General features: G+C 42.9%; 1 non-coding gene across 1 annotated transcript; it reads right to left on the minus strand.

Annotated features, from left to right (window-relative positions):
• Nucleotides 1-7968: 7968 nt before the first annotated feature.
• Nucleotides 7969-8043, minus strand: Trnas-cga (transfer RNA serine (anticodon CGA)). The gene has a single exon. It is a non-coding gene; the product is annotated as a tRNA-Ser (tRNA).
• Between the last annotated feature and the right edge of the window lie 3061 nt (nt 8044-11104).

Here is an 11104-nt window from a genome sequence, read left to right on the forward strand (position 1 = left end):
TGTCTGACGAACCGGTTTCAGGCTCTGTCTCAGGCTGATACTGACCTTCGGCCTGACATGGCTGCTTGTCCTGTTCCAGAGGTTGCCCCTCAGTCTGCAAGATCTGGGCGGTCGCAGAGGGTGGGCTTATTGGTAGTTGGGAGCTCCAACGTCAGGCGCGTAATGGGGCCCCTTAGGGAAATGGCAGCAAGAGAGGGGAAGAAAACCAATGTGCACTCCGTGCATACCGGGGCGAGTCATTCCAGATGTGGAAAGGGTCCTTCCGGATGCCATGAAGGGTACAGGGTGCACCCATCTGCAGGTGGTCGCTCATGTCGGCACCAATGATGTGTGTCGCTATGGATCGGAGGAAATCCTTTCTGGCTTCCGGCGGCTATCTGATTTGGTGAAGACTGCCAGTCTCGCTAGCGGGATGAAAGCAGAGCTCACCATCTGCAGCATCGTCGACAGGACTGACTGCGGACCTTTGTTACAGAGCCGAGTGGAGGGTCTGAATCAGAGGCTGAGACGGTTCTGCGACCGTGTGGGCTGCAGATTCCTCGACTTGCGCCATAGGGTGGTGGGGTTTCTGGTTCCGCTGGATAGGTCAGGAGTCCACTACACGCAACAAGCAGCTACACGGGTAGCAGGGGTTATGTGGCGTGGGCTGGGCGGTTTTTTAGCTTAGATGGCCTTGGGCAAGTACAGAAAGGGCAACAGCCTCAACGGGTGCGGGGCAGAGTCAGGACATGCGGGGACCAAGCAGCAATCGGTATTGTAATTGTCAACTGTCGAAGCTGAAATCGTTATAGGTACAGAAAGCTGGCTGAAGCCAGAGATAAATTCTGCCGAAATTTTTACAAAGGTACAGACGGTGTTTAGAAAGGATAGATTGCATGCAACCGGTGGTGGAGTGTTCGTCGCTGTTAGTAGTAGTTTATCCTGTAGTGAAGTAGAAGTGGATAGTTCCTGTGAATTATTATGGGTGGAGGTTACACTCAACAACCGAGCTAGGTTAATAATTGGCTCCTTTTACCGACCTCCCGACTCAGCAGCATTAGTGGCAGAACAACTGAGAGAAAATTTGGAATACATTTCACATAAATTTTCTCAGCATGTTATAGTCTTAGGTGGAGATTTCAATTTACCAGATATAGACTGGGACACTCAGATGTTTAGGACGGGTGGTAGGGACAGAGCATCGAGTGACATTATACTGAGTGCACTATCCGAAAATTACCTCGAGCAATTAAACAGAGAACCGACTCGTGGAGATAACATCTTGGACCTACTGATAACAAACAGACCCGAACTTTTCGCCTCTGTATGTGCAGAACAGGGAATCAGTGATCATAAGGCCGTTGCAGCATCCCTGAATATGGAAGTTAATAGGAATATAAAAAAAGGGAGGAAGGTTTATCTGTTTAGCAAGAGTAATAGAAAGCGGATTTCAGACTACCTAACAGATCAAAACGAAAATTTCTGTTCCGACACTGACAATGTTGAGTGTTTATGGAAAAAGTTCAAGGCAATCGTAAAATGCGTTTTAGACAGGTACGTGCCGAGTAAAACTGTGAGGGATGGGAAAAACCAACCATGGTACAGCAACAAAGTTAGGAAACTACTGCAAAAGCAAAGAGAGCTTCACTCCAAGTTTAAACGCAGCCAAAACCTCTCAGACAAACAGAAGCTAAACGATGTCAAAGTTAGCGTAAGGAGGGCTATGCATGAAGCGTTCAGTGAATTCGAAAGTAAAATTCTATGTACCGACTTGACAGAAAATCCTAGGAAGTTCTGGTCTTACGTTAAATCAGTAAGTGGCTCGAAACAGCATATCCAGACACTCCGGGATGATGATGGCATTGAAACAGAGGATGACACGCGTAAAGCTGAAATACTAAACACCTTTTTCCAAAGCTGTTTCACAGAGGAAGACCGTACTGCAGTTCCTTCTCTAAATCCTCGCACAAACGAAAAAATGGCTGACATCCAAATAAGTGTCTAAGGAATAGAAAAGCAACTGGAATCACTCAACAGAGGAAAGTCCACTGGACCCGACGGGATACCAATTCGATTCTACACAGAGTACGCGAAAGAACTTGCCCCCCTTCTAACAGCCATGTACCGCAAGTCTCTAGAGGAACGGAAGGTTCCAAATGATTGGAAAAGAGCACAGGTAGTCCCAGTCTTCAAGAAGGATCGTCGAGCAGATGTGCAAAGCTATAGACCTATATCTCTGACGTCGATCTGTTGTAGAATTTTAGAACATGTTTTTTGCTCGAGTATCATGTCGTTTTTGGAAACCCGGAATCTACTATGTAGGAATCAACATGGATTCCGGAAACAGTGATCGTGTGAGACCCAACTCGCTTTATTTGTTCATGAGACCCAGAAAATATTAGATACAGGCCCCCAGGTAGATGCTATTTTTCTTGACTTCCGGAAGGCGTTCGATACAGTTCCGCACTGTCGCCTGATAAACAGAGGAAGAGCCTACGGAATATCAGACCAGCTGTGTGGCTGGATTGAAGAGTTTTTAGCAAACAGAACACAGCATGTTGTTATCAATGGAGAGATGTCTACAGACGTTAAAGTAACCTCTGGCGTGCCACAGGGGAGTGTTATGGGACCATTGCTTTTCACAATATATATAAATGACCAAGTAGATAGTGTCGGAAGTTCCATGCGGCTTTTTGCGGATGATGCTGTAGTATACAGAGAAGTTGCAGCATTAGAAAATTGTAGCGAAATGCAGGAAGATCTGCTGTGGATAGGCACTTGGTGCAGGGAGTGGCAACTGTCCCTTAACATAGACAAATGTAATGTATTGCGAATACATAGAAAGAAGGATCCTTTATTGTATGATTATATGATAGCGGAACAAACACTGGTAGCAGTTACTTCTGTAAAATATCTGGGAGTATGCGTGTGGAATGATTTGAAGTGGAATGATCATATAAAATTAATTGTTGGTAAGGCGGGTACCAGGTTGAGATTCATTGGGAGAGTCCTTAGAAAATATAGTCCATCAACAAAGGACGTGGCTTACAAAACACTCGTTCAACCTATACTTGAGTATTGCTCATCAGTGTGGGATCTGTACCAGATCGGGTTGACGGAGGAGATAGAGAAGATCCAAAGAAGAGCGGCGCGTTTCGTCACAGGGTTATTTGGTAACCGTGATAGCGTTACGGAGATGTTTAACAAACTCAAGTGGCAGATTCTGCAAGAGAGCCGCTGTGCATCGCGGTGTAGCTTGCTCGCCAGGTTTCGAGAGGGTGCGTTTCTGGATGAGGTATCGAATATATTGCTTCCCCCTACTTATACCTCCCGAGGAGATCACGAATGTAAAATTAGAGAGATTAGAGCGCGCACGGAGGCTTTCAGACAGTCGTTCTTCCCGCGAACCATACGCGACTGGAACAGGAAAGGGAGGTAATGACAGTGGCACGTAAAGTGCCCTCCGCCACACACCGTTGTGTGGCTTGCGGAGTATAAATGTAGATGTAGATGTAGATGTACCTGCTACCCCATTGACACCATTCTTGTAACTTGCTTTTCTTATTTTCCATTGCAACTGCTGTAAGAGTGGCAACTTTTTATTACAATGCAGATAATTCTCTTTTGTTTGCAGGAAGGAGAAGAGCATACTGGATGGCAAGCAGCCCCCAGCACCAAACACCACTTACTTTGACACTTACTGCTCATACATAAAAATGCATGCAAAGAAACAGACAGTCTTCTGTGGAAAGAAGGTATTGTTCAAATTACATCCTACATCAGTAGCTCCTTAACTGTGCATATGTTGCTATAATATATCAATACCACTGTGGAGAAGGGGTGGTGCTGGGGTAAGTCCATAGGAATAAATTGTACAGAAGAGTAATTTCAAAAAATGAAACACCATTATTCTGTTCCTGGAATAAGTTACAGTAAATGTAAAAATATTCTGTCAGAAGAACTGAACACGAGGAGGATTGTGGCAAAGTTTTACACACGACTGTATCAGTATGATCAAAAGGAACGTAGTGTGGGAGTCTGTAGTAGACTGAAACAACTGTTTCAAGACAATCCAAACTTTCTTTCAAAAGCATTCATTGGTGATGAGAGTTTGGTTTACGGCTTCTACCTTGAAACTAAACACCAATTTCAGAGTGAAATTTTCACTCTGTAGCAGTGTGTGAATCGATATGAAACTTCCCAGCAGATTAAAACCATGTGCTGGACCGAGACTCGAACTTGGGACCTTTGTCTTTCAAAGGCAAGTCTTCTGTCAACTGAGCTACTCGAGCACGACTCACAACTTGTCCTCACAGCTTTACTTCCACCAGTACCTCATCTAATACCTGGTAGAAGTAAACCTGTGAGGACAGGTCGTGAGTCATGCTCAGTTAGCTCAGTTGAAGAACACTTGTCAGTGAAAGGCAGAGCTCCCTTTCTCAAGTATCTATCCAGCACACTGTTTAAATCCGCCATAAACAGTAGTTGTCACAATGGAACAGTCCTTCACGTTGGCCAATTTCTTTTATCTTTTTAATTGGCAGGTTTGTTCATAAAGAATCTGCCTGCCTGGGGTAGATACTCAATACAGACTCCTATCACAATGTTCTTAGACTTTGAAGGAGACCAAGAGAAAACTATAAGAAGTAGCATATGAAGGATAATCGACATCACATGCACCCTACATTATTCAGACATTTTTGACTGAAAACAAAATGACAGTTGTTCCCTACTGACCATCCTCACCAGACTTACCTCCATGTATCTCTTCCTCTTCTCCATGATGAAAATCAAATTAAAGGAGCAAAAGTTTGGCACAGTGGTTGAGATCCCTTCAGAATCACTCAGGGTACTAAATACTCTAACAAAAAAGGCTTACAGGATGCATTTCAGAAGTGACAGAAAAGTTGCAATCGATAATTTCACACCCAAAGGGACTACTTTCAAGGTGAAAGTCCTAAGTAAGACCTAGGTAAAACACAATAATTATAATTAAAGTTTTTCAAAGACTTTTGTATACCGTTTGCTAGAAAGTGTATAGTGTTGCAGATAAATTACTCCATAGAATAATTTCTGAATCCATGTTAGTATTCATGTGTGTATGTTTGGAGGGAGAGAGAGAGAGAGAGAGAGAGAGAGAGAGAGAGAGAGAGAGAGAGAGAGAGATCAATACAAAATGCTTTACATAAATTGCCATTAATTTCATTGTTACAGAAGCTTAAATTTTTTATACCACCATGGGACTATATACTTTCATATGTGACAGAAATTTCAACTTGATATGTCAACCCATTCCTTAGAGAAAAGATGGATAACAACGGATAGACAGACAAATAGACAAAAAAGAATTTTGTATGATATAATTACAAATGAACAATTTTTGGATTTTTTCCCCTTTATTTGTACTGTGAAACCTAGTTTCTTGCCAAAGCACGCTACAGCTTTTGATAAGCGAGTTTGTAAGTATCAAAATACATGACATAAACAGCCTTACCTTCTGATTACATTGACTTGGAAATTTAAACTTTTTACACCACCAAGGAACTGTTGACCATAGTACGTGACATTAATCTGAACTTGATACACTCACCCGTTCCTGAGAAAAAGGGGTATTAACAGACAGATGGACGGACAAAAAAATGACAAAAAATATTTTTTTGTGTGATATGAATACAAAATTACAGTTTTAAGATTTTTCTCTTTACTTGTACTGTGAAACATAGCTTTGTGTCAAATTTCATGATTCCAGGTCATTGGGAAGTACACTATAGATGTTTATGAGTTGAATTTGCGAGTATCAAAATGGCCATATCTTTTGATTACACTGACTTAGAAGTTTTTTTACACCTCCAAGGGACCTTAGTATGTGATGTAAATTTCAAGTTGATGTGACCTCCAGTTCCCAAGAAAACAGGTTCTTTAATTGTCAGACAGAATAAACAGACAGATGACGGCCAAACAACAAAGCGATCCTATAAGGGTTCTGTTTTTACTGATTGAGGTAATAGAACCCAAAAAAACAACAAAAATGTAAGTTGTCAAGTACAGGTGTGATATCATCATACAAAGTGTACTATTAGTGTAGAACTGACTTGTTCCACATTGTAGCAAAAAGTCACAATTATGATGTTTGGTAGTAACTGTCCAATTAAAGGTGTGCTTTCGAATAGTCAGCTGAGTTATTTCTATTTTATGAACACTGTTTGATGACCAACCCAGCTGTCTTCTTCAGATGCCTGAACTCCAGCAAGCTCGTACAATAGCAAAACTCACAGCCCCTCAGGAAGATGACTGAGTTGTTCGTCAAAACACTGTGTATAAAATGGAAACCGCAATTCAAATGAATACCCGGAAGCACCCCTTTAATCAGTCACACGGAGAAAACCCGAGAGATCACAATTAATCACACACTTTTCTTTCTTAATGTGTTTCACCATTTGCTCAATTTTAACAGTTTTTAGTGCTAAAGTGCTGTTACATAGCACGTAATTTTCTTCCCGACATTAATTTCAGTCCGGCAAGAGCACGTTTATTGAAGAGGAACAGCGGCGCTCCATGTATGCGGAGGTGCGCCGGCCGGGGAAGCGGATGAGCGCTATTTCTGACAGGCTGTCAGACGATAACGAAGAGGACGATGACGAAGCACTTAACTACACGCTGTACAGCTGCGGCTCTGGCGGCAAGAGGATTCTGGATGCGGACGGCTCATACCCGCGCGATAGCTACCGGGCAACCCACCGTGCCTCGCACGGCGACAAGACTGTGGACATGTTCGACGTCATCGCGGAACTCAGGAACTACACTGCGGACGTCGCCGTTCCGTACAGGAGTGTGGAAACGGAAGTGACCGGTGGAGTCCGCAATTTGTCACCGCACCATGATGCCGCCACACCGTCGGGCGCACACCAACCGCACGTGATCGTCGGCACTGGAAAGCTTTCCGATGCACCGTACAGTTAGAATGTTCTGTGCTGTCTCCATTAAACTGTACCTATTTGTGTTCAGTGTTTGCAGCAAGATCTGATATCTGCAAAAATTTGGGAACAGGACTCTAAAAAAAAGAGACTACCAGGAGGAGTTATACCTGTTACTTTGCTCAACAGCCGTGTGGTATGTGTACAATAGGGCCCTGTGCAGGGCTGGAGCTGCCTCGAGAAGTGTTGCCACTTTGATGTTTGTATACAGCACGACAGGTGCTGGCCAGGCAGCATCAGATTGGGCTCTTAGCACATCCGAGTACTTCCTGCCATTAGGGTGGTGTAGGTACTCATTCACATTCGGGAGGATGACAGTTCAAACCCACATCCAGCCGTCCCGATTTAGGTTTTCCACGATTTCCCCAAATCACTTAAGGCAAATGCTGGGATGGCTCCTCCGAAAGGGCACCGTCAATTTCCTTCTCCGCCCTTCCCTAGTCCGAGCTTGTGCTCTTCCTCTAATGACCACCTTGTCAACAGGACGTTAAATGCAAATCTCCTCATCCTTGTAGGCTATTGTTTAAGGGATTGAGGGACAGATTGTTTTGCTGCAAGGAAGTCTGCTGGTCCCATGTAAGTTATAGCAATGGAATGACCATATTTATGAATGGGCTATTGCTCACAAAATCATTGAAAGAAGTGGCTCAGACAGAACTCTGCTAGTACTAGTGGGCGCTGTCCGGTCCAGTACGTAGCAATGTACAAGAAATTGCCATTTTTGCAGTGTCATTGCAGGTGCTAGTTGAAAACATGAAGTGGGTTGCCTACTATTATTTAGGTGCAGATCATACCTAGCGAACACCACAAGGAAGTGAAAATTAGTTCTGAACTAAAGCATTAGCCAGCATTGCTGTCCAGTCCAGAGTACTGTGAAGATTGTTTTGCCGGAAATGCTGGAACAGTTATAGATGAGAACTGCAATGAGATACACAGATACTGATGCTGTATGTTGCATAAGAGGCATCCAGTGGAGTGTGCACTGATATGAAACTTCCTGGCAGATTAAAACTGTGTGCTGGGCCGAGACTCGAACTCGGGACCTTTGCCTTTCGCGGGCAAGTGCTCTACCAACTGAGCTACCCAAGCACGACTCTCACCTCATCCTCACAGCTCTAATTCTGCCAGTGGTAGAGCACTTTCCCGCGAAAGGCAAAGGTCCTGAGTTTGAGTCTCGGCCCAGTGCACAGTTTTAACCTGCCAGGAAGTTTCAGGCGTCCAATTGTTAATAAAGTTATAGGCTTTGCTGAATGACAAATGTGATGATAATCCAATAATTTTGGTGATTGGAAAAAGTTTTTCTACCACCTACCAACTAAATGTAACTGATAGGTATTCTTCCTCTTATATGACCCACTTCCAATGTGTCACCAAGACACAGTTACCTTATTTATGGTGGCAGGCCACCAACTGGCTTATTAGCAAATATTATGTGTTTCCTACTTCGTTGCCCTCTCTTGCAGTTAAATATTCCATGTTCTTAAGCCCGTGAAATATGTGCCTTTTAGACAAACTTTTCATCTTCCTCCTCCTCTTCAGTCTTCTCTGGACTCCAGTCCAGCTAATGGAGAAGTTTTTTTCTACCACAAACTGTCTTCATTGCATTCTGAATTTCTTCTTCTTGTTGTGGTAATCTTTTTGTTGTTGCAAATTGTAATCCTTGTCCCCTGCTACAATTATTTTCATCTTGCACTCCTTCCACCACCCAGTTACTATGGCCGGATGTCTCCGCAAATGCCTCATTAATTTATCCATCATCATCATCATCATCATCATCATCGCCATCACCATCACCATTCAGTGGTGAGTCTAAATAGCTGGTTGCAGCGTAAATGTTTTCCTGATCTTTCCAGGTATCTTCTGCTGATCTCCAAGCTTTAACAGGGAGCCAGACAGTAGTGCCAAAAATAACCTCGTGGCCCAGACAGATGAGGGGTGGGGGGGGGGGTGGGGGAGAGAGAGAGAGAGAGAGAGAGAGAGAGAGAGAGAGAGAGAGAGAGAGAGAGAGGCAGGCACTATATGCAAACTAAAATTGATTGTAAACATATTGAATTTTGCCACACTTAATATAAGGGATTAAAGGAGTGGGAAGCAGAACTGATTAATCCGTCACTCCGTCTGGTGAATGTTTTCCACATGACACTCTCCTCACATATTCTTTCCATTAACACTGAGTTTTGTACGAAACCTGCCAATTTAAGTTTTTGCATATCTATATAGCATCATATTTCAAATGCCACTGGTTCCTCCTCCTCTGGATTCCACAGACTACTTTCAAGTCCTATGCTCAGCTCTCAACTAAAAAACTTAGAAACTGGACCCACAGAATCCACGTCCTGTCAATCATGGTGTCATTACAGATTGATGGATTCTCCATTCTGCATCAGAGATTCTAAGAGAGACTTTCTCTGGAAGAAAGTTTCCCCTTCTGCACCATTCTGTCCAGTGTCTTCCCTGTGTACACAACCACATTGGATAATCTGTTATGCTAGTCACTATCTGATTTCACATGAACTTAGCCACTTTTGTCATAGATTTATGTCCCCTTAACCCACTGTAATGCATATGCTTTCGAATCCACTCAATAAGTTGCCTCGGTTTTCTCAACTTTCAGTGCGAAGAGAAACATCTGGTCTAGGTATGCTTACACATTGCTCGTGTTTCTATTTTGAATTTTTTCTACAATATTTCTTCATGGAAGAAGTAAAACAATAATGGAGAGGACCTGTGTATCTGCCTTACACTATTGTTAACATGAGCTTCTCTTCCTCAATTCCTGATTCTTATTACTCATATTTGGTTTTTGAAGGGCCAACAGATTATTCATGTCTCTGTACTTAATCACTGTTACCCTAATAAGAATTTTGAAAATTGTCTTCCACCTTACTGTAGTATGTTTTCTGTAACAAGGACGGGTGCCCAGTTGTTGTCACACTTATTTTAGATCTATTTGGTGTGTCGAATAGCCAAAAATACACTTATCATGCAAATTACAGCTGCTATGGCCATGAAACTTAGGAGCTAAAAGATGCCAAATAAAGACAGACAGCCTTGTGCAGATTAGTCCAAATGCAGCTGATTATCGTAGATATACGAGGAAATGGATTGAGTAACATTTAAATAATGGAAATAAAATACATTACGCACCCATGGTAGTCCAATGCAGTGATATAATTAATCTGTAGTTAAAACATAAATATCCTTCACAGTGATCACAACAAATGAGGACGAGCTAAACACAGCTGTCTTTGAAATATTCTTCTCATAAACCACCCCGAAACAGTATTCTGAAATGATCCTTGACGTTCATTGCTGTAACTGCATTTGAAGAAAGCAATGTTGGAATCTATTTGCCAAAAATCAGAACTGCACAGGCAACTGAATGTGAACAAATTGTTCTCTTTGCCGCACTTTACCTTCGGACGATAACACTATTGTATCTGTGATGGACAGTACCTACCGTACCTTTGAATAGACAGTTGAAGAAAATATCCACTGGTTTTATTAATCCAGTGCATTTTGCAGTGATCAGTTTCTTGTGGAATTCAGCATCTGCTGGAGATGTCTCTTTGTATAGAGCATCATTATTATTTGCTGTCCACACATCACCCAAAACAAGAATTCAATCTTTTCTGTGAAAATTCAGCTATAATGCCTGTTTCAGGAACAACTTTCAAATCCCTTTTTGTCATGTTTGGTGACCCGCTAGAATATAGGGTGTGATCAGTAAGTAGTAGGACTGAATTAATTTAAATTTTGTTATTGAATTAACTAGTACAAATCCTTAGTATTCTTCGAAATAACACCCTCGTACTTCAACACAACACATACAATGCAATTCCCACTGCATGTACGCCTTCTGGAACTCACTTTCTGTGATCCCCTTTAGAGATACTGTCACGGCGTTTTGGACATCTTCTATGTAGCCGAATCAGTTCACTCGAGGTCCCGTTTGAGCCGGGGAAAGAGGAAGAAGTCTGCCGGTGACAGATCTGAACTGTAGGAAGGCGAGGCACGTTGGCAGTCCTGTGCTTGGCCAGGTGTTCCAACACCTGGACCGCCCAGGGGCACGGCGCATTGTCCCCGTGCAGCTTCCAGCAAACGGCGATATCTGGCCGCACTCGCAGAACGCATTTGCGCAATGTTTCGAG

This window comes from Schistocerca nitens, chromosome 12 (genome assembly GCF_023898315.1).
Source record: "Schistocerca nitens isolate TAMUIC-IGC-003100 chromosome 12, iqSchNite1.1, whole genome shotgun sequence".
Lineage (NCBI taxonomy): Eukaryota > Metazoa > Arthropoda > Insecta > Orthoptera > Acrididae > Schistocerca > Schistocerca nitens.